The sequence below is a fragment of the Sebastes fasciatus genome, chromosome 5, assembly GCF_043250625.1.
Source record: "Sebastes fasciatus isolate fSebFas1 chromosome 5, fSebFas1.pri, whole genome shotgun sequence".
Classification (NCBI taxonomy): domain Eukaryota; kingdom Metazoa; phylum Chordata; class Actinopteri; order Perciformes; family Sebastidae; genus Sebastes; species Sebastes fasciatus.
Genome location: NC_133799.1, coordinates 17574942 through 17599380, shown reverse-complemented (window position 1 = coordinate 17599380; position 24439 = coordinate 17574942). Strand labels below are relative to the sequence as shown.

General features: G+C 41.7%; 1 protein-coding gene across 1 annotated transcript in view; it reads right to left on the bottom strand.

Annotated features, from left to right (window-relative positions):
• The window catches only part of agbl4 (AGBL carboxypeptidase 4), a 323638-nt gene that overhangs the window by 108712 nt on the left and 190487 nt on the right, over positions 1-24439 (bottom strand). The window lies entirely within an intron of this gene.

The window sequence follows — 24439 nt, the reverse complement described above, 5'->3', positions numbered from 1 at the left end:
AATGAAAAGATCTTTTGGATTAGTTTGATCAGTAGTACCAGTAGTTTTTGCAGCACAGTAGCTTAATGCTAGTTCAATTCACATATGGACAGTATTTCTAGAACTTTATTTTTTTGTTTTTTTAAAGGGGACATATCATGGTCATTTTTAGGTTAATACTTGTATTTTGGGATTCTACAAGAACATGTTTACATGCTTTAATGTTAAAAAAAACAAACTTTATTTTCCTCATACTGTCTGTCTGAATATGCCGGCATTCACTCTCTGTCTGAAACGCTCAGTTTTAGCGCCTGTCTCTTTAAGACCCCCTCCTGAAAAAAGCCTAGTCTGCTCTGATTGGCTAGCGGGAAAAATATGGTGCATCTTTGCAAAGGTAGTTCTCAAGCTGGGGGCGGTATATTCTAATGAGCCTGCATGTGACATAGGAAGGGGTGCCAAATCTGAATGGCTTGTTGAATCACATGTTTTCTGATCTAGGCAGCCCAAAAAATAAACTGACTGGGTTGTCTTATTTCACAGTTTGTGGGTTGGTAGACACTACAGATACCAAAATATATGAGCACAAGCATTGAAAAAAATAGTTTTCATGATATGTCCCCTTTAATATGTGCTGTGCTGCAGCCGTCCTGTACAAAATAGTTTGAGATACTTCTTCCAAGTAACTTCTTAACTAAACCGTACTTCTGTTAAGGTAAGTCTTGGTGTAGTTCAACATCCAATGTGGAGAATCTACAAGCTTGTACAGCTATATTTTCAAAGTGGTTTCTCCAACACTGTGTGTGTGAGTGCGCAAATGTAAGTGTGACCTCCTGGTTTTTGATGGAGTGTGTTTGAAAGAGTGTGTGCAATTTTACACTTGATGTCTCCAGCAGCTGAGAAGGAGTCTAGAGGAGGTGCTAGCTGGCTACCCCTGTCTTTAACCTGCTGCCTCGCTACACACACACACTTACAAGACACACACACTTGACTGTTGAGCACTGCAGTAATCAACACCTCAGCCCTCCTCATCTACCAGTCCCTCAGGAAAGAAGATTTTCACATCCCAGGAAAGGATGAAGGGCCTGTGTGTATGTGTGTGTGTGTGTGTGTGTGTGTGTGTGTGTGTGTGTGTGTGTGTGTGTGTGTGTGTGTGTGTGTGTGTGTGTGTGTGTGTGTGTGTGAGTGTGTGAGTGTGTGTGTGAGTGTGTGTGAGACACACAGTATGGCTAGGTCACAATCAAAGCCAGCTTTTAGGACCAGACTCCATTAATATTCAAGCACCACACTAACCAGTAGCTGAGAGGGATAAGCAAAGAGACTCTCAGCATCTCTCCTCACATACAGTGCTGCCTGGAGTGGGACTCTCTGATAGGCTACTAAACACTTACAGTATTTAGTATTTAGCAGATGCTCTAACTCAGAGTGACTTATAATATACAATATGAGTGGAGAGGAGTCCGCTGGGTGCAACGATGGAATAACTTTAAATACAAATTCACCAACGCTGTAGTTATAGTACAGGATGAAACGTTAAGAGTAGTAGTGCTCTGCCATTTTTTCAATCATTAAAAAAAACTAATCTTAGAGTTAAAGGTAAGAAGGGAAATATCTTTATAGGTTATGTTAGGGTGTGGTGTGTGTTGGCTGTCTAATTTGAGTTCTTCCTGCATATATAAAGTTAAAGATACTCCGGTGATTTAGCGTTGTATTTTCCATCAAATTTTAGGGACAAAAAAATAATTAAAATATTGATATCATGTTAATAATACACATATGATAATGTCGTGTAAATAATCCAGCGCCTCTTAAATAATTTCTGTTTCTTTCCATTCTCGCTTTTTCTCCCTCCCCCAACAGCTATACTCGTATTTTGTGTGTAATTAATTTGCCAAAAAAGATACAAAACGCGCAAAAAACAAAGTTAAAGATGAATTTGACTGATAGAATTATTATTATTATTGAGGCAAAAATCTGATATTGTGACAGCCCTAGTCCTTAGTATTGGTTAAGCTGTAAAACACTGGATCCTAGGATCTGTGGAATGCCCCTTTAAAGTTAATTTATATTATATAAAACAATATAGTAATGCATGATTTAAAAGCAATAGAATTAATTTATCAACATGTTCATGCATGTACGATTATTTTGTTATGTATATTTAATTAAAATTTAGATTAGATTAGATAGATTTATTTCAAACATGTAACACATAATAAGAAAACGAAACAAGAATCACCAATAAAATGAACAGTAAACCTATACAGCAAATTATAAATAAGCTAAATACATATATGTTCAAAAAGGAGTAGACAGAAGTAAAAACTTATAAGGTCTTACCCCTTTCTATAACTTAAATAACTTCAATTTTGAAACTAATGTTTATCACAAATACACATAAATAATAATCTTGCTATATATGTATAAATTAAAATATAATGTATGTATTTTAAAAATGTATTTAAATGAGTATGAATGCAGACTGTAAAGTGAGCAAAGAATAAAAATAAAAGCTAGTGAGACAGACAGACTGAATGCTTGTTTTTTAAAGTAAATTATTGTAAGATTGCATGAAGAGAAAGATGTGGCGACGATACTACTCAATGCAGAAGGGTTGTGTGAGAGGATTTTTGGAGAGCTGAGTCTTCAGTCAAGTACTGAAAAGGGTGAATGATGCTTGTGCTGTGAAGGTCATTTCAGCGTGGGGGGGAGCCAGAAAAGAAACAAGATGCTTCCTCAGAAGGACGATGTTTGAATTTGAGTGTTAGATAAGTAGGTTTATTTTCTTATTTTGCCTTCAGTTAAATCTGTAACTATACCAGCACAGTATGGGCTGTAGGTTACCTGTTAAGATATTGTGTGTGGTGGAGGAGGTATGGATAGCTGACCATGTCAGCAGTAGAGGTCACTGTGACAACATGAGACACAGAACAACAAGAGAGCAAGCTGAGATCACACACTCCACCTCTACACATACTGTACACTCACTCACACACACATTTACACGCACATGGCCTCCACCCCCAACCTCCGACTCTCACTCTCACACACACACCCACACCCACTGCTACTACCGCCACCTGTGGAGGCCGCTGACTCTCTGCAGTCAGTCAGATATGGAGCCGCAGCAGGAATCAATAACATCAGAGAAACATTTACACCTCTACTTCTGCTCACTGCTGCTGTAGCCTACAGGGGATAAAACCTTGATTAGAACAACTACTGTTGGCCACTATCACACCTTCAACTACACCAGGAAATACGACATCACACGTTTGTTTATAGCAGAAACACTACATGTCAATTCCGACTACTTTAGCAAATCCTACTCTGTCTGTACAGCAGTAACTAACTAACTAACCATTTGTTCAACTTTTGCATGTCTTAAGACAAAAATGTAAGAACCAAAAACACAAATCTCTTTGTATATTTGTCTAATTACTAGTCAAAATATCTCATAACACATAATACAAGACACAATCCCCTAATAAGTAACATTTCAGTGAGATATAGGGACTTGTTTTTAGACAAGGCATCTTGAATATCTTGTTAAGTGAAAAAATACTGCATGCTTATTATGACACACAGCTCTTCCTAATACTAGTGAAATTTAGCTCAAATTAGTTTCCCAGCTAATTTCAAGATCTCTTTTTATCTTGAAAGGCCTTAATATTACATCTTAGTTCAAGAAATCTTACAAAACATATTTTCATTTGTTCCACTGGCAGATTTTGTTTACTCATTACAAGCAAACACACCTTGTATTCTTTGCTTTTTAAAACTTATTTTTAAATAGCATATAATAAAAACAAATGTAGATCTGTCCTGTTAAAACTGTCAGGAAATAGAAGAGGTTGATTACATGATCACTTGGATTGTGTAGCACCCTCTACTGGCTCTCCAGCTCTCTGCAAGTGAAACTCGACCAGACTGCTAAATTAAAGCATCATTTGAAAAATGATTCCTCATTTCAGATTATGGTATGAATATGATTGACCGTAGATGTATGGAATCAGGAAGACACACATATGTTCTCACAACATGCCGAGAAACTTCTAAACCTGACGGCATTTTAAAATCTATTTTCAAAATCCTCACAAGTCATCTTCATATACACACACACATACTGATGCATCCACAAACACACAACCACCAGCAGCTGAGAAGCGTGAGCGCCGTTCAGCCTGCCAGTACTTATACGCAGATAATGAATCTGTGGTAGAGAATTACAACACACTACCACTGCTCTCTCTTCCTGCTGCTTTTGTTGGTCCTTAACATGGATAAGGTGCTTAGTGTTCCTTAGGAGGGAGAGAGAGACAGACACACACAAAGAGAGAGAGTGGGGGGATCTGACACCGAGAGAATTACATTAGCAAAAGCATTTCAGGGCAGAAAATAGGATTGAATTAATCTTTATCAAACACAGCCAAGAGCTGAGGGATCACACCCTGGTTGGAGCCGGCCCGGCCTCAGAGCGGCTGGCCGCTGCCCTCCATCTACCATGATGACAAAACACCCACTGTAACAGATTAAACCCACAACAAAGTGTGTATTATTGATCAAATTATTGATTGGTTTACTGCCAGGTTGGTGGGATTCACTTCACACGGTTATGAAATTATTGTCAGTATCTTTTGGTATTTGAATGCCACAAAATTATAGTTTTTTTCATAGCTGACAGCTCAACGGATACTAATTGGACTGACCTGATACACACTTGTATAGAACTCCAAGAAGGTTAAATCATTATTTGCAAAAAGCTGTCTGACTCAGGCACACAGATGTTTACCACAGGTGAATCTAGACTGGACCTGCCAGTTGAAGTGTTATCAGGTCAGAAAACAAGGAAGCAGTTGGGAGCCAGAGGTGACGGCCACTCCAGCTGTCACGCCAGTCTAGCCAGCCAGCGTGGACTCTGGGGCTCTGTGGCCGGCAGCACAGTAAACAATACTGATGCAGACCGAGGGACTGGAATTATCTCGAAATAGCTACACTGTTATATGAAAACATAATTTAGTTTTATTTTTCCAGGCATGCTATCAGAGCAGGAAGCCAGTGCTTCTATTCTTGGAGGTTTTATGAGCGCACATCTTGATAAAGTTTGATCTTTACCTCCATAAGTGGAAAGATGCAATATTGCAAAGACTTCAGACGAATGTAAAATTGATATTCTGACTAAAAGACAAACTGCTCAGTTTATATAAAAGTCTTTATCAGATTATCTCGTTCTTAGTTTCTATTAGTCCGTCTTGAACACTTCTAAAAAAAGAAAAATCATTTTCTTATTTAATAAATAGTCTTCTAATACGAGTGTGACAACCCCCGCCCTCCTGAAGAAATCTATAATGTTCTAATCAGTATAAATATGGTCATTAACAGAACCAATCAGCAGAGCAGATAGCTAACTGTGCCACCATCCTAATCTGGGTGGGAAGGGAAGAAGAAGAAGGGGAGGGGGGGTCAAATGGAGTGACAGCAATGGAAAAGCCATTAATGTACTAAACCCCTACTTTATGACTAAATTAAATATTCATGCACAATCTACCCAAAACCCATTTGCCAACATTTCCTCCAGAATTTACTTTTCATATTTGCTGATTGTTATCACAGAGAAAAGAGAGAGAGAGTGGGGAAGAGGAAGGAGAGGAGAAGAGGCAGAGGAGCGATCGGGGAGGGGAGGAGGGAGTAACTAAAACCCCAGCCATCATTTTGTAGCTCATTTCAAATTAATTTAAAGCCAATATGGCTAAATTACACAGCCGCCATCCAACTACTTGCACAGGTTTCAGTTTTTTTTAAAGGGCCAGTGTCTAACAGTTAGGGGAATCTATTGGCAGAAATGGAATATCATATTAACAAGTATGTTTTCTTTAGTGTATAATCACCTGAAAATAAGAATTGTTGTGTTTTTGTTACCTTAGAATGAGCCGTTTATATCTACATACTGAGCGGGTCCTCTTCACGGAGCCGGCCGCCATGTTTCTACACTAGCCCAGAACGGACAAACCACTCTGTTAACTTTTCCTGCTTGGGCCGGAGTCGATAATGTTATTCGCTACGGAGTTATCCCCTAGCTCACTTGTTTGCTCACAAACATTTGGCGCTGCTCTCAATCTGTCTTTCTTGCTTTACCATTCACTTCCCACGTACACACATACCCTACACTAGATCCGCTTTTCTCCAAATGACCTACGCTACTCTTACAACAACTCTATAGGACCATTCACACTTTCATGTCGGCCGCCGTAATTCTTCTACAATTTTGGCCCACGCAATCTGCAACCTTACCACTAGATGTTGCCAGATGTTACACACTGTATCTTTAAGAAAAAAATGTATTAGTTGGGAAATATTATATTATGTGGGAAGGTTTATTTTGAGGCAATATAATAATAATAAAACTATCATTATCAGCAGTAGTAATAGTAATAGTAGTACTAAGTTATTCTGAATTAATCAAATTGACTGTTACCACCATGATCTAGTACAAATGTACACTGAATCGTACACTGAATCAGTGATAATCATTCTTTGGTCACTTGGTGGAAGTGGAAACAGGCTGGAAACACAACATTGACATATACCTTTTAAAGGTGCAGTGTGCATGATTTGGCAGAATCTAGCTGTGAGGTTGCAATCTGAAACCATGTGCCAAGCATGGAGAACTAAGGTGGCCGACGCAAACACTTGAAAACGGGAACGGCTCTATCTAGAGCCAGTGTTTGGTTTGTTCATTCTGGGCTAGTGTAGAAACATGGCGGCTCTGTGAAGAGGACCCGCTCCGTTTGTAGATATAAACGGCTCTTTCTAAGGTAACAAAAACACAACAATTCCTATTTCCAGGTGCACTAAAGAAAACTATTTATATTATATTCCATGTTCTGCCAATAGATCCCCCTAAATGCTACACAATGTTCCTTTAAGTTGATATGGAAAACTTGTTAGCAAACAGTTGCCTATTTACGCAGCCAGCAGATACATAACATTAGTATTATTACCATTCATTTGGAGTCATGTTTCTGGCCACCAAGTCCAAATGTTAACACTCCTTTTAGCTCTGTTTTACTCTCCACCAACGCTCGCCGGCTCTTTAGCTGCTTAATGCTCCACTATGTTCATCAGTTAGTCGCTAACTCCGTCTGTCTGTTGTTTGATGCTGAGCAGGTAGTGTACAGTACAGTGGGTTTTTAGAGTTTGCTGCCTGCTGTGGCTGAAAACGACGCTGTTATAGAGCAGTGAGAGTGGAACCAAACAGTAAAAGTTGAAAACCAGAACCAAACCAATGAGCTGAAAGAAGCTAAATCCCTCGGTAGAGTTGAGGGGAACAGCAGAGCGGAGAGGTAATTCTCTAAAAACTACCTCTTTTTCTGTTAATATATATATAAAAAAACTATTGCTGCTTTAAAAAAGGAACATGGCTTAATATGTGTATGTTGGGTGGCCTTTTGTCTAAACACAACATTGACATTACAGCTTGCTAAGTGCATTAATTATTGCTGTGTGCTGTGATCCCATAGTGCTCTCTTGATGAGGTCACGTACAGGAAACAAGCTTCTGCATCCATACCCACTGCTGTCTCCTGTGTACCATAAACACACTCACACACACACACACACAAACACCACCCCTATCATATAACCAGGGTCAGGGCAAGGGTCGATGCTTGATGGGGTTGTGAGTGAGAGAATCGTTGTCAACAGCCTGACTCATCTTCCATCTTCCTCTGGTCCTCTCATCTCATCTCGGCTGTCTACCTCATCTGGCACCTCGTCTGAGTCACTACTTTCACTTCTGTGTATGCTCACACAGTTAAACCCAGACACACACACACACACACACACACACACACACACATACGCACACACACACACACACACACATACACACACACAATGCTTGGACTGATCTGTAACGCTGTCTGTGTGCCTAACTGCATCTTAGTCATCGTCCCTTGGTAGCAAAGAGGAGAGGTGAGGTAAGACTGAGCTAATGGGATGAGCTTTTTAGGGTTTGGGTGTGGCTGTCTAGCACCAAGATCAAGTACATCATAATGTCAGAGGAATACAGGTGTTCAGGATGTAAGGCTTCTTAAAATCATAAAATGTAATACTGCAGTTAAAGATCGACAAATGTTTTTATATTTTAAAAAAAATGTGCACAGCAGAGATTAGACATATAGATATTAATATTTGTTGGACTTGAGAGAAAATGTAGCACAACAATTTGACAGAAGAACCACTGAAAGTAGAACAAAAATCACCATCAGTTCATTTCTGTAGAATAATGGCTACTTGCCAGCAGAAATGTGATCGTGTCTCCACTTGCACGACAGTGTCAGGTAATGTGTGTCGTGGCGCTGAGAGGAGGAGGACAGAGAGGATGGGAGCAGAGGAGGATGAAGAGCAGGGCTTTGTTGCGTGACCGGGAGCCCTTGGTTAAAAATACAACAAACCAAATAAAACATTTATTCCTTCTGAGAGCGGAGAGCAGCTTCCTCTCTTGAGCGGAGGGAGAGGACAGCCACGGCCACCTGCACGGGGCGCACTGTCCTCCCTGCTGCTGCCGTTATTGCACTGCAGTAATCTGATAATGTGCACGACAGCAGGTATGCACAGATAATACATGTAGCTGATGCTGCTGACACATGAATATGCAAGCATGCGGTCAAACACACACATACTGAATGCATACGGTCATACAGACACACGCACCGAGTCGTTTCACGCCACGCCGCCGCCTTTTCTCCTAGCAGTTAAAAAACATGATTCAATTTCATCTTGATTTCATTAAATATTCATGAAAACCAATTAAAAGAGCAGCTAAGCTGGCTGTGAGGACCCCGTCCTCCATCTTTCTGTCATAAGCAGTCTGTCAGGTCGCCTGCTTTTTGAACAAGGACCCCATGGGTCTCGGCTGCATGACCGTGACACGCCCCACTTGTCTCTTTTCCAATACTCAAACTTCCACTCTGAAGACAATAACTTGATGCAGTGGGCCAATAACGGCCGAGCGCAGTGTTGTCAACCAGATGATAATAAAATGTCCCCATACTCTGAGGCGAGGCTGGCCTGTGGCCTCACTAAAGCGGGTGTGTTATCAATGTTCGACTGACAGTGTGCAAGTTTGACAAGTGCATTACTGCCTGTGACAGACAACTGGATAACACATCTCTTCACCTTTAATTAGAGAAGCTCTGGACAAGATGTAGATGTGTTTTGGCTAAAGAAAAGGCAATAAAGGTCATCTCCTGGCTGACCACTGACTGGTAACTCTTTTGCGGATTTTACTGATGGCTTTACACAGTAAAACCAGTGGGCAACATCCAGTTCTGAAAAGTGAAGCCAATGTGGAAGTGCCTTCAACTTGAATTCTTTCTAATAGCCAGCAGGGGGCGACTCCCCTGGTTGCAAATTGTATAGATTGTATAGAAGTCTATGAGAAAATGACCCTACTTCTCACTTGTTTGATTACCTCAGTAAACATTGTAAACATGAACTTATGGTCTCAATTGCTAGTTTCAAGTATTCTTCAATACAGCATGATGTTCATTTAGTAGATTATGGTCCCATTTAGAGTCAAATAGACCATAAAGCAGGGTATGCTTTAGGGCGTGGCTACCTTGTGATTGACAGGTCGCTACCACGCCGTTGTCTGGGAGTTGTCCGTGCTTTTGTCTTACAACTTTAACCCTTTCACAGTGTGTTTTTAGTTAATGAAAGTTAATTGTAATCTTTTTGGTCGCCTAAAAATGTCTTATTCAGTGTTCGGTTGTACTTAGCTCCACCCTCTCGTGTCACTTCTGGTTGCAAAAAAACAAGATGGTGACGATCAAAATGCAGAATTCAAGGCTTCAAAACAGCAGTCCACAAACCAATGGGTGATGTCTTTGGTGAGTACGTCCACTTCCACGTCATGAAAAACCTCTCTGGATACAAGGTATACCACAATAGGTAGTCTTCGGTGGACGTAAAGCCAGCCAGTGTGCTGAATTTGTTTTCCAGCAATTTCTTTGGTTTCAGAGACAGCGCCATTTGCCCAACTGTTCGGTCCAAGAAGGCCTCCTGGACATTGCACCTGATGCATATGCATCTCTTTTAGGCTCACCATGCTGAGCCTGGCTGGCCTCCTTATGGAGTTGCCCATCAGCTACCAGGTCTGGCTCCATAAGAGGGCCCATGTCACCCTGATCAACATTCAAGACATTCCTTGATCTTCTACAAGAACAAGAGGAGTCGTGCAGCATAGAACCACACCAGTCCAAATGTGAGAAGCAATAATTATGTTTAGCAACTAGAGACTTTAACAGCTCTAGAAACATTGGTCACATAGCATCAATTATTGGGGAGGTTTGTGGATTTGGCTGAAAATTGCTGCAAATTACAATATGTCCAACTGTTTATATACTGTAGAGTTCTAGTTTTATCATCCGCTTTGTACATATCGGGTGTGTGCCTCTGCATGACGCATGCGTGCACAGATGGGTAACCTAAGAGCCTCTGCTGAGCCAGGAGTTTCCTCTGTGACCTGGCAAAGAATCAATGACAGCGTCTTGACACTGGGGACCAATCAATGACTTTGGGACGCTGATAGCATACTCGATACCTCAACACACAACTGCACTCATACACACACGCAGAGAAGGACTATAGGGCCTATCATCATTTCCCCATTGGGCTGTGATTGACCCCTGCCTGATGGAGTGTAGGTGTAGTGACCTGGTATTTACCAGCAAACGCTGAATCAATGCCCTCCCAGCAGTAGACACACAGTCAGGACAACCCCACAGCACTACTGAGCAGAGATCAAGGCCTGGCTGTTACAGGGGAAGAGCATTACTCATTTAAAACACATCATACTCAACTTATCCGTTTTCTGGACTAGATTACTTTTTACAATTCTACAAAACGATAGTAATTTCTTTAGGATTGTTCTGTTAAAAGGTCTACTGTATACTATAGTTAATGTGAAACAGAGAAGCTCATGTTAAGAAGCATGTGCTCATTTGTAAATAATAGCAATAACCCACATTAAAAGCCAGTACTTTTATTAATTCATGGAAACCTGCAAGTCACTGCATATTCCACAACACTCCTGCAACTATTTCAGAAAAAAGGTCTTGTGTTAACAAATGAAGGCATTCTGTCCACAGAACAAATGCTAAAAAGCTTTTATTTTGAAACGGAAGCACAAAGTGTTGAGTTAAAGATAAATCTTTACTTTTTTTCATGTCTGTGACATTCGACATATACAGACATTGAAACTTAAGTAATGTTATTGGTATGATGTCAATATACTGTCAAAAGATAATTCTCACTGTATATTTTTGTTGTGAACCGCGCATGGCTTACGCAAAAAATAGGCGAGACCTCGAATCTCTAGTGGCGATGCAGCTGACACGCAGCCGGGCCAACTCTAACCTGTTAAAAAGGGCGCCGAAATAGAAAGCAAAAGGTTCCGCGACGCACACACACTGCTCACATGGGCGGTTAGCCGTTAGCTAACTAGACAGCCATCCATCTGCATAGCTGCGTGCTCTCTTCCCCGCGAGCTGCGACCACACTTTACAGACCCACTGACGTGAGTTGTCACCATAACAATTAACAACAATCGCCATTTTATTTTGTACTAGTCAAATGACCGTGAAAAGCAGTTCAATGTCCGTTTCCTTTTATTCTATTTTTATAGGAATATCTGTGTATATGAAAACTGGTCTACTACTACTGGTCTTGCATCACAGTAGAAAATAGAAGCCACGATATCCTTCATCAACAAGTTTAAGGGAGCAGCTGTTCTATTATATTACAGTGTGTGGTATCTTCTGCTGTGTGTTAAAACTTTGTATCTTTAGGAAACACTCCAGTGCCAGAAGTATAGTGGAAATTCCACCTTGGTTTCATAGTCTTATATTTCCATCATTTTCTGTTAGGGGTCTTCAATCAACTGTGAGAGATGGAAAATGGAACTGAGATTCTTCCATATGGGACTCCTTTTCAGTGATGTCAACAAACCTTTAAAGTTTCTAGGACTGAAGCTGAAACTCCTGCACAACAGTGAACTTGAATATTGACTCGCCGATCACCCTGCCTTCAGACCAACCCGATTGGAGTATCAATAGACAAGATGTAAGGTTGAAAAGTTCACCCATCTCTCCTCGGGGCCTAATTGGAGCTGAAGGTCAGGAGACGTGTATGTTCCTATTGGTTTATTGCCGTTATGGATCCAACAAGGGTGCTGGATGTGTATGTGTGCAAGCCCTGGAACAATTCCCCTCTCTCGTGTCTTGCCGCCTTTTCCCATTTCAGAACCTGTTATTTTTTATTTTTTTATGATATCCCCCAAAACAAATTCAAATGTCTGTTATCTTCAAGTAACCAGACAGTGAGAGACATATTAGAAAAGGAATGAAACAAAATGTTGTGTGACTAAAGCGTTTTCTCCAGCAACTTTTCCATTTAGCCGAGTTCAATCAGGTATCGGAATGGAGTGCTGAATAGTTCTTTAAAGCTGAATCAGGCTGGACTGCCGTGTTACTGGTAATTAAGCGGGACAATAATTAGCTGCTAGTGGAGGCGAAAGAGGGAGGGGTGAAAGAGTTTGAGGGAGATGCACTGAAACACAAATGCAGCAAAGAAAAACAACAACACACACACACATACAATTAAACTGCAAGATGTGAGACTCGTGTGTGTCTCTTCCCCCATGTCAAAACAGCCAACACCCTCTCCAGATGTTGACGTTTGGACCAGATGGGTGCACTGTTTGCTGTCTGATAATTTCTAATCACAGCTTATAGAATGGGAGTGGAGCTGAGAAAAAAACAGGGGAGATGATAAGCACGGGGGACATACTAGGATATGAAATGACAAAATAAAAAGAAGATGGAGTGGGACGATGTTCAAAGGACACTCATTTGAAGAGGACAAATTCACATGAGGATAGTGCTCACAAGCAGTGAAAGATTGAGCGAAAGTTGTGCTGTACAGTATGTCTACCTCCCTCTCTCTCTCTGTCGCTCTGTCAGGAAAAGGTCAGCTTGCTGCCAATGCCTTGTGACTTGGAACCTAAAAATCAATTTAACATCAGAGCTAAACAAAGCTGCATTGACCATCACAGGTACCTGGCTTACGGCCAGTTCCATTAGCGGTGTGTGTGTGTGTGTGCGTGCGTGTGTGTGTGTGAACCGGGCTGGTCAAGAGGTTGAGTAGTGCTGTTGTGCAGCATGTCTGCTCTACTTCTATATAACCCGTCTGTGTCGGAATACAGCGAGACAGGGATAGCAGCCAGAATGATATCTAATACGTGGCATTGCCTTTCTGCTGATTGCTGGGAATCTTGAGGCCTGTGTGTTTCCCAAGGCGGCCAAACAACCGAGCTATCAGTTTCGTTCAGACAAGAAAAGCAGGCAGGCAGACAGAATGAAGACAGGTAAACAGCACATTGAGGAGAAGATACACACAAAAAAATAAAAGCAGCACATTCAACAGTTGAAAATGTAATAACACTTGTTCATAAAATAAGTGGCGAGATAAAGTAAGATCCCACTACATTAACTAAGATAAGCACATTATGAGGGGTGCACTCAAAGAAGTAGACGTAGTCACCGCGACGTCACCCATTTCTTTGTGGACTGCCGTTTTGAAGCCTCCAGTTTGGCATTTTGGCCGTCACCACCTTGGTTTTTTGCAACCAGAAGTGACACGAGAGGGCTGAGCTGAGTACAACCGAACACTGAACAAGATATTTTTAGGTGACCAAAATGTTACAATTAACTTCCATGAACTGAATACACACCGTGAAAGGGTTAAAGTCTAAGACGAAAACACGGAGAACTCCCAGACCGGACAACGGCGTGGTAGGTGCGGGACACACCGCAAAAACTAGGGCAACAGACGCTCACCGACGGCCCCAAACTGTCCGACGGCTTGGCGCGTCAGGGCTTTTAGGCCGAATCTCATCCACCTGGCACACTGCCACTGTGGAACTTGTGTGAAAGAAATTGTGTCAGTTGGCCAGCCCTACCACAACGTGATGTGTAAAAAACTAAAATAATAACTAGTGTTAGTTTTGGTGATTTGGTGAAGACTCATATATGCATGTACTGTCTGTGTGTAAACGGTGTTTGTCTATGACAGAATCCGTGTTGTTAATGGGTAGTGGTGCCTCCATGTGGAAAAGGACGCACCACACCAACCTCACCCTCTTGCCAGCCCTAGTTTCCCCTCCCGTGCAGTTCCAGATCTTAAACTGCCCTAGCACCTCACTCAAGGTCTCCCCTCCTCTCAAGAGTCTCTTTTCCTCTCCTGAGATAAAACAAACAAGAAAACAGTCGTTTGACGCATCTGTAATCACCTTAGCTATATCCGCCGGAACTGAGGGCTTTTAATTTGCTGTGCTTTTAATTTGTTTTCACAGCAGTTTCGAGCAAATTGAATTTGTTAATTAAAGCAGCAAAATGAAATGCTGAGCATTATTGACGAGATGCTAATTGGGTTAGTGTGGAAATTGGAAGTGGGGGTGAAGTGGGGTGGGTGGGGGCTAACGAGAGGGTTGAGGGGGGGGGGGGGGGGGGGGGGGGGGGGGGGGGAGTAGGGTGTTTTGGGGTATCAATAGTCGGGACAAATCACATTACAGAACAGCGCAAGAAAGGCTACATGCCAAGTGGCCCCATGGTGGCTGCATTATGGTCTGTGTGTGTCTGTGTGTGTGCACACAATACATCTCCCCAGGCCTTTTCTGGCAGTCATACCCAAACACAGATAGACAGCTGTACTTCCTCTTGATTTCTTTCCAACACAAATAAACTCAACCTTACATACCCACACATGCATGCACACATACACAAAGGCACAGAGTAGCATCTGTCTTATACCATTAACAGAGGCTTAGAAAAATACAGGAATATATAGTATATTTTGCATATGCTACTACTATATGTTAAATACTGGCTCCAGAATAAATTATATAACCTATCAGAGGTGCTCAAAGCTATTAACACAGTTGGCCAAATATGACATAGCTCCATCAGCAGGCTACAGGGCAGACTGTGAGGGGACATATTATTTAGAAATTATATTGTTGGGAAAAATTGCCTTCAATTTAGCTTAAAAAGATTATTGTTGTCATCAATATCCACCATATGAAAGCAATTATTTTGCGGCTGTGAGCGAGCCAGTGGGGCACGCTCACATTCACCAACATGCACTATAAGCATGCGCGATATCAACAAGTGAGGAGAAGCTCGAATTACAACACACACAGAGGGCGAGACTTCATTCTCTGCTCAGGTAGACATTACTCCACTATATCTTTACATAGCACATAGTTGTTTGCTGCTATATTAATGATTTGGATCTCGTTTAGAGAGAACCTTTAAACACAAGCAGCCTCCTCTTAGTTTTTAAGCACATCTACTGTTTGGTGATGGGGTTAATCTGTCCTGTTTAGCAGTACAGTTTGTTATTCTTTTCTTTGTGGAATGCTTGTTTGGCTGCACCACTATTATAAATACTGAAAAGGCACTCCGTACCCCATCTGGTCTTTGCACTTAAGAACGCCTCAAGAATTGTGAGACTACTGCAAAAAAAAAATTTAAATTCAGAAAGGCATTAAAAAGAAGGAAAAGAGTTATAATGGATATGACATTATGGTCTTTTTGGATAAAGATACTGGCTGGGGACTGTTGGAAATGGGCAGCCCTGAAGAAGTTCTGTGAAGTGGAGTGGATAGAGAACATTTTCAAGTCCCCTTTTTTGGTTTTAATGACTTTGTTATACTTTATGGATTAATAATTGTGTAAGTTTGTTTGCAAAAGTGCGACTAAATTAATTGATATCATTAAATGCTTCGACCATACTCCCTTAATGGGTTTGTTTGTGCATACATTCCCACTTGCCCATACATACAGTATGCAGTAAATCGCCTTGGCACAAGTGAAGGAAACTATGAACCTCCCCATCCCCCAGTCTAGTATTAAACATCACTCCTTAACCAGCTCATTGACCCCTCAGAGCTCTGCTGAGCTGTTCAGTACTAAGATCGCTCTGTCTCCCTGCGGGCACGTTGGCCCAACGCACTACTAATGAGAAGAATTCACTCATTTGGCTTGAGATCCACACGGGTGAAGGACAGAGGTGTCGGGTTGGGAAGAAGAAAGGGAAGAAGGGAGGAACAAAGAGAGAAATGAGAGAAAAGTAAGATTAAGAAAGAGATGGGGGTGGTGTGAGAGAGTAGTGTTGTTTGGAAACAAAGTGTGAGAGGCGGGGAGAAGAAGGGAGAGGGAGAGGAGCAGCGAGCTGGGAGAGACGCTGAGCAGTGGTTGAATTAGGGAGGTGATTATAGCGCTAATTACAGGCTGAGCCGCTTCATTGATAAGGTCCCAGCCTACACCTGACAACGCTTACTGCCCTGTTCTCTGTAATGCTGGAAATACTCAAATGCACACACATACAGTATAAAAAGGGTTTGGGAATGGAGGCAAATACATCACAGCATCCATAAAAGGTGTTGTATTAACAGGCCTCTACACCTTCCTCTTGTTCCAACTATCCTTGTTTAATCAACATATCGATCCAGATGCCAGCTATAAATGCAAGTCACATATTATACATACAAAATAAACAAAACAAATCATATGCAATGCTATATGTTAGGGCTAGGACGATACGCCTATCTCCCGATTCAATACCATCACAATACTTGGGTGCCGATTCAATATGTATTGCGATTTTTAGGTATTACGATTCTACAAATATTGCGATTCGATATTACGATTTATTGCGATTTTTGTAAACTTTTTTCATACACTCTAGGGACTTTTACTTTGGAAAATATCTAAATTGATACATTAAAATGTTTGATTTCAGCATGTATGTAGTCAGAGATGTCCTGAAGTCACATATATCAGTCATTGTCAGGCATCATTTATTAAATTTTTTCCAGCAACCCAAAAATCAAAGAATAAAGACTTTTCCCTCACAAATTAGTGGTATTTTCTTTTTAATTTATAAGGAACATGTAATGTTTTACACTTCTGGTGAATATATCTTATTTCCATATATGTATTTTGTAAAATACAGTTCCCTTTGTAAACACCTTTTTCTGAAAACTGGACATAGTCACACGTGTACACTTCCGCTAACATCGCCAAGTCTGTTGCTAACTCTCCTGTCAGCTCCGTTCTCTTTATACATCCATGGTCAGCTCCATCGGGGCCGTTTGAATGCATTTAACATAAATGTCAGTATATGGGTGCTCTACAGTTGTTTAGCGTCGGCTGATTTGACGACGGAGATGTGAGTGACGTCTGTCTTGACCGCACATTACCGTAATATGATAACGTTACTTGTCTCTGACAGAGTTAGCATGCAGCTTTAGCCATCATGTCTAGCTCTGCTTTTCCTGGCAATGTGTGAAACCCAAAGTGTTTCCATACTTTACTGTATGTGTAGTGTTTACCACTTTGGATTTAAAATGTGAGGGTGCAGGTCGTATCCACACGGACCCTCCGCCTTTTCCTACTTTATCGTTTTGGCTTGCTGCGGCCGGCTGCTGTTTGTTTTGGTTGACAGATACAGAACGGATACGGCATCACTTTATCAGACTACAACGATAAAAGCGGTAACTTCCTTCTACCTCTGCATAGACTCAAATGAAGCAAATATATTGATTCTGGCATTAAAAAATCTATTTCAAAATCGTAAAAAAAAAAAAGAAAATAGCATTACATAGGTGAATTGATTTTGTTTCCCACCCCCTCTATATGTGTGCATCATATTTCCTGCTTAAATCATGCATGTTCAGTTATTTGTAATTAAACAAGCTGATGTTCACACAATTTTCATTTGCAGGAGGGTAGCGCTTTATATGCAATCTGATTATGAGGTGTAAATGAAATCTGGAGATAGTCTAGTCAGAAAGTGCAAGCCAGATGGTTTTTCCACATCTTGCATAACTGACAGCACCAACGCTGTCTGATTCTCCACTCGCATGTTTTGGAGTGTCATTAACACAGTTAAGTATTTCTGTGGTTTCGTTTGTGCTGATATTTGATTCTTAACCAATTGATTTCATCAACCGCAGCCCAGCCTATCCTACGGTTATGACTCTGCCCTTGACCAACCTGACAAACAGATTGAACACACGGCACAGCATTTCTACGAGGTCTCTATTTCTACCAATTCTATCACATAATACCCCCATTTGGAGAGGGTGAATTTGAATGCTATTCATGGTCCCTATTACCAAATGTCCTCATCTAAGAGAGTGCACTCAGCAATACGAATCAACCTGAAAGGGATTGAATTGTTGGGCGCCACTGTATTTTATGCTGCCAGTAAATATATCTATCTTGTTCATAACAATTTGCGGCTCTGTGTTTTGTAATCATAAAAAAGGATAAGTTTGGGGGAGATATGAGAGCCGTTCTTTTGAGAGTGCTGATTACAGCAGGCACCATCTGCGTGGAGCACACAGCTGCCTGCCTCATCAGAATACCTAATATTCCAATGGAGGGGCTCTAAGTACCTGGCAAACCCAAGTAGATAGATAACAAAGAGCCTATTAAATAACGGACAAAGTGGCCTGTGAAGGTAGGGGTGGGGGATGTGCGAGTGTGTGGTGGGAATTAGTCTTTTAGCTCCACACACACTCTGAGATGAGATAGCCCCGAGTTCTAATTAAAATTCTCATTCCCATCTCAGGTTGTAATTTTGATCTGAGGAAAAGTAGAAAGTTTGATGTCTTGCAGACAGCCTGCTCTTCTCTCTCTGACGCTCTCTCTCTCTCTCTCTCTCTCTCTGTATTTCTTTTTCCTCAGTCTTGATCAAAATCAATGTTATCTGCTCAACCTGGTAACTCTTCCTTGCCCTTGCTGGCCCTCAAAGTCATGTTGGAGACATCTAATTTAAAAAAAAAAACACCCTCTGCTACAGAGTAATATAGATTAAAAAAAGACTCTGTAAAAAACACTGAGTATATGTCTGGACCGTGTATGGTAAATTGTTACACAGATAGTCAGTGGTCATTTCTATACTGTTGAAGCCAGCGGCACGTGTCCACCAGGTCCGACGAGTGTGGAAAGAACCTGATTGGTCCCTGGTTTTCTGCTTGCAGTTTCCAACAGGAAACAACGTGGTGGCCTGCTCGTAAACTTTCTGTTATTCCTTCTAAACAATCCATCAAAATCTACTTCTGAAAACATTTTAGAAAAGAATTAGGCTACACCACTGCTGAATCTTGTTTCATTTTAGAACTAATTTAGATCGCCTAGTTTGACAGCTTGTTCCAAGTCTCGTGAACCGGACGCGTCGCGCTGGACGGGCTCATTTGGGCATCATTTTGAAAGAGCAACGGCCAATGAAAAAACTCCAACACTTGGCCGACCAATTGTGTAACTTCTTGTACCTCATCACTCACTCAGTGCAGACTTTTGCGTTTGTAGGGCTGGCCCTCTGCAGTCCAGCCAAAAATGTGAAATGTGAAAGCATACCGTATACTGACTAGGGGTGTAAGAAAATATCGATACACATGAGTATCGCAATATTATGTTTTGCGATACTGTATCAATTCTCCAAAACACTGTATCGATTTCTAATTAACCGGGCCGCTATTCTGTCTTTTGGAGGTTGTAGCGGGTTTTAAACCTAGAGTGGTATCATCTACTGGTATCATATGAAACTAGACGCAAAGGAGGCTAAATGTCGCTCCAAAGTTAGGCAAAATTTTGGTGAGGAAAAACTGGCATGGCCATTTTCAAAGGGGTCCCTTGACCTCTGACCTCAAGATATATGAATAAAAATGGGTTCTATGGGTACCCACGAGTCTCCCCTTTACAGACATGCCCACTTTATGGTAATCACATGTAGTTTGGGGCAAAAACCATGCAGTTATTTGCATGCAGTACAAATGTGTTATTTTCACCTATTCTAAAATGGTGTATTTGAATATTTCTGCATACTGGGGTCCAAGCTCACTTGTCCTTTTCTCCTCTGGGTATCTAAAGGAGATCTTAGCTGTAGACTTACTGCTGGTCAAAGCAAGAATGGAGTAAGACTTCACTGAACTGCAAAATGGTGAACTTTACCAGCTTACTTAAAAAATCCAGTGGTGATGGACATGCAGTACGCTATTTCACGATCAACTTATTTCTCCTATTAAAGACATGGGTGCAGGATGATTACAATATATGCAGTTCAGTCTCACTTCAAGGCCTGTAATAGACCCGCCTATCACACTGGAAGAAAGCGCGTCAGTGTCGCCAAGACATGAATATTATATGTCTGCATGAAGGTACAGTGTTGTGACGGAAGTCTAATTTCAGAGCTAGTTATGTCGAATATAAAGTGAAAAAGACCACTTATGGTGGGCGGCTCAAACAAACACAGGACTTTCAAGCAGGAGACCCGTGTTCGAGACCGGTGTTTTGTTTCGCAAGTTACAGTAGTGGCGTTTGTCACGTTTTCCATACTGACGTCACGTTGTTTCCGTACGTGTTTTACTTAGTTTACGTACTTGTTTTAAGCCTAACCATGACCTTTGTCCTTAATCTAAGGAAGTGGTTTTGTTGCCTAATCCTAAATGATTTGTTTTTCTTGCCTAAACCTAAGTCTGTGGCTTTGTTGCCCCCTGATGGTACTACATGTTCATACAGGTGTGTAATAGTCATGCGTCATAGCAAAACATGACACTGGCACACTGTCCTCCAGTGGACACGCAGGTCTATTACACGCTTTGGCGTGATATTGGGTTGAAATATGAGTATATCTCTAATCGACATACAGGGGTAACACAAACTAACTTGTTATGTCTACAGAGCCAAACAGGAAGCACACACACACGTGACAGGAAAATACTGAGCAATAAAAGAGCAAATCATCAAGCTTGTGCTGCCAATTTGTCATGACAACATGCTGTTTTCAGACACTGTTGCATCGTAATGCAAAGCTACATCACAGCCGGGTGTGGTTAAAACTAGTGCTGTAACGATTAATTATCGATCGATCGACGATAGCAAATGAATCCAGTCCAGTCTGACAGCACAGACATACTGGTAGGAGGGAGGCCATAATTACATGCATACTTCCAAATTGCAGCTTGTTTTGTCACTCATGTTTACTGTAGCACATTCAATTTTTTCTCCCCATCTAATAGTCACTCACCAAGCTCTCTCTCTCTCTCTCTCTCTCTTGCTTTTCCCCTTATCCCTGTCCTTTTTTCCAGCTCATTACTCCTAAACAATTATATTTTGGTAGAAAGCCTCTCAGTCGCAGGCTGCTGCTGGCTAAAATGAAAACAGTCAGTGCGGAGGCAAGACGATGGATCACAGTGTCAACGCCAAAGTTATCATCACCTTGCTTGATTTATATTTCTTCAGTGCATTTTTGCGGTGCACTTTGCAAACACACACACACACACACACACACACACACACACGCGCACACACACGCACACGCACGCACACACACGCGCACACACGCACGGATACAGAGAAAGTTTTCTCAGATGAGCAGGCTGCCTGGGGTGGCGTTAGGGGGCTAACTGAATGGCCATCACTCTGATAGAGCGCCTTCACCGAGGCTGTAAAATTAAACAGCCAATTTCACCTGGTAATTGGATGGTGAAATATTCGTGGTCAGACTCCCTGCCGTGAGACAGTAGCATAATGCAGTGAACCGAGTTAAAACATAGGGCAGATCGTCACATTTAACGGTAAAAACTACAAACTTTCTACGGCACCATATTAAATCTATATCCACTAGTAGATTGACTTGAACTACAAGACCCTCTCAGCTGTGAGGCGTGAAAACAGCAGAGCCGTGGTTCACCTGAAACCGCTACAGCAGTGTTAGTATTCAGCACATGTTAAAAGATATATATCTCAGGGTCAGACATTAAGAATTCTTTCAGTTAGTCTCTCCCAGGCAGAAGCAGAAGCTTTAATTGCCATAAATACAGTCTAATTAACAGGCTGGAGTTCCTGTGATGTTTTTCACCCTGCCTACACATTAGTGCAAAAATAGCATTTACAGTACGCCGTAGTATTTGTTAATTACCAGCGTTTGGCTGGCTATATACCAGCGGATGGCGGTACCTCAGGGGATAGGCTTCCTCGTTCTCACCATACTGTGTTTGCTAATATAAGCTACGGAGACGCCACCCTTGGGTGGTGTGAACTCTGCGTTGTGCTGTTGCGAGGATCAAACACTTAAATGAGCCGTGATGATGGGCCTGGTGATACACGCCCCGTCTAAGCCCCGTCCACAGAGGGTTTCCTGCATCTGCCCGTTCCTCCCACTCCTTACTTTCCTCACCCTTGACCTCAGGCTCTACCGTTTGAATTTAACTTCAGAGGACCTTCACATTTTTTAATGAAAATTTTCAGTGGACCAACTGCTGCTGGTTAATTTGTCCTTTAGTAGTTTTTCTTATCTTTTTTATCATATTTTCAAGCCTAAACTTAACCAAACTTTAACCACAGCTGTGGCAGATCAGAACTCAGATATATTGTAGGTCTCATGTAACAGTCATTTGTAACATTTTTGTACGGTCTTCATGAACAATGTACAGTATATCGGTGGCACCGGATCAGAACATGCTCATATGTGACAAGTTAGTACAGTCAGTCCCCTGAAAACCACATGGCAATGGAACACAGCTCTAGATCAGGCAGAGCATTGAAGACATGCTTGCTGTAACTGCTTTTATCAGCTGCTAAATTCACGCTTCATCGACTGAATGAAATGATTCCTTCACCATCCCAACAACCTCCTTACTGTATGTCCTTAAGCTTTTAGTATTGGTATTTAGTAAATTAACTAGTTTGTGTATGTGTTTGTTAAAGGGATAGTTTGGGTGTTTTGAAGTGGGGTTGTATGAGGTACTTATCCATAGTCAGTGTATTACCTACAGTAGATGATGGTCGGCAGCTTGGAGAAACAGACAGGAGTACCGACAACGGAGCAAAGCAATGCAGTGCTGTGGACGGGGACGGCAGAAAAACATATTTTAGCCACCTAAAAAAATCAATATCCGTTTAAGTGTACGCTATAATTAGAATATTTTCACCGCTTTATCTTGCCGTCAGACAGCCATTTCCATCACCTTTACGACGGGGAACAGAACTGAATGTGAAACTTATCTATGCTCTCTCCAAAGCCAGCAGGCTCAGATGTCAAAAACAGTATACATATGTTTCACTTTCAGTTCAGTTCGCCGTCAGAAAATATTCTAAATATAGCGTCCACTTAAACGGATTTTTTTAGGTGAGCCTTTCTTTCAGGTGGCTAAAGTAAGTTTTTCTGCCGTCCCCGTCCACAGCAATGTATTTCTTTGCTCTGTCGTTGGTGCTCCTGTCTGTTTCTCGATGCTGGGGGCACTGCGACCGTCATCTACTGTAAATAATACACCTACTGTGGATAAGTACCTCATACAATCCCACCCAGGGAGGATTCATACTCTTGGCAGAATCCTTGTTCCTTAATATATAATCACTTGTTTAAATGCTCAATTTCTTAATGTACAATAAGTGTCTATGACTGAATGATTGTGTTGCATTAAGAAGTACTCATTACAATCAAAGTAACAGAGCTAGCATGAAGGGTATTTTTACAAGCAAAGTTAGACACACGAATGCGGTTTACTGTGAGAGAGAAAAACACATTTTCTTTGGGTATTGCAGACCTTGTTTGGCACTCTGAAACATGCGTGCAGTAAACACTAAGCACTCTGAGAAAAACACCAGCCAATAACAATTCAGGCTGTTTAACTTGTGCATCAACAGTCTAGTCAGCCAGCCAGCCAAGCAGTCAGTGTCAGGGATGAGACAAGGCCATAATCCAATTCTGTTTTTTACACGGCGTCATGCCTTTACCTTTGACAGCGTGATTGATGTGTATGTAAATGTGTTTTGAGGGGGGCTGTGAGCAGCTAGTTAAAGCAGACATTTAGGGCTGCCCTGTCAAAGACGAATGAGGGGAAGGAGAGAGAGGAGAGGGAGGAAGGAGAAGGAATCCAAAATAAAGACAACTATTGATCCATGAATGAAGATGGACACTGGAGGAGCCCTAGACAAGGCGTTATGTACCTCTCGAGCGTCACTCTGAATTCATAGAGAGGCAGTTTGACAGCTCCACAATGGCGTACTACGGGGAGTCTCTATCGGACACACACCAAGCAGGGAAAGGTTACTGCCTTTTCAAGTGTCCTCTCTATTGTCCTCTCTCACCCCTGCTCCTTCTTTTCCCTTCGCCATTCCTAAAGTCAATAGAGAAAAAGCACTGAACATTGAGGTCAGATGGCAGGTTTCTCTCAAGACACTGCGAGTGTGTGTTGTGTGTACAAGTGTACAGTATGTCTTGATGTACATGGTCCTGTGAGCATGGGTGTGCTTGCATGCTTTCTCTTCAGTCTCACACGTACTTGTGAGACCGTCATGAGGGCACCAAAGTTTAACAACTTCAGGGGA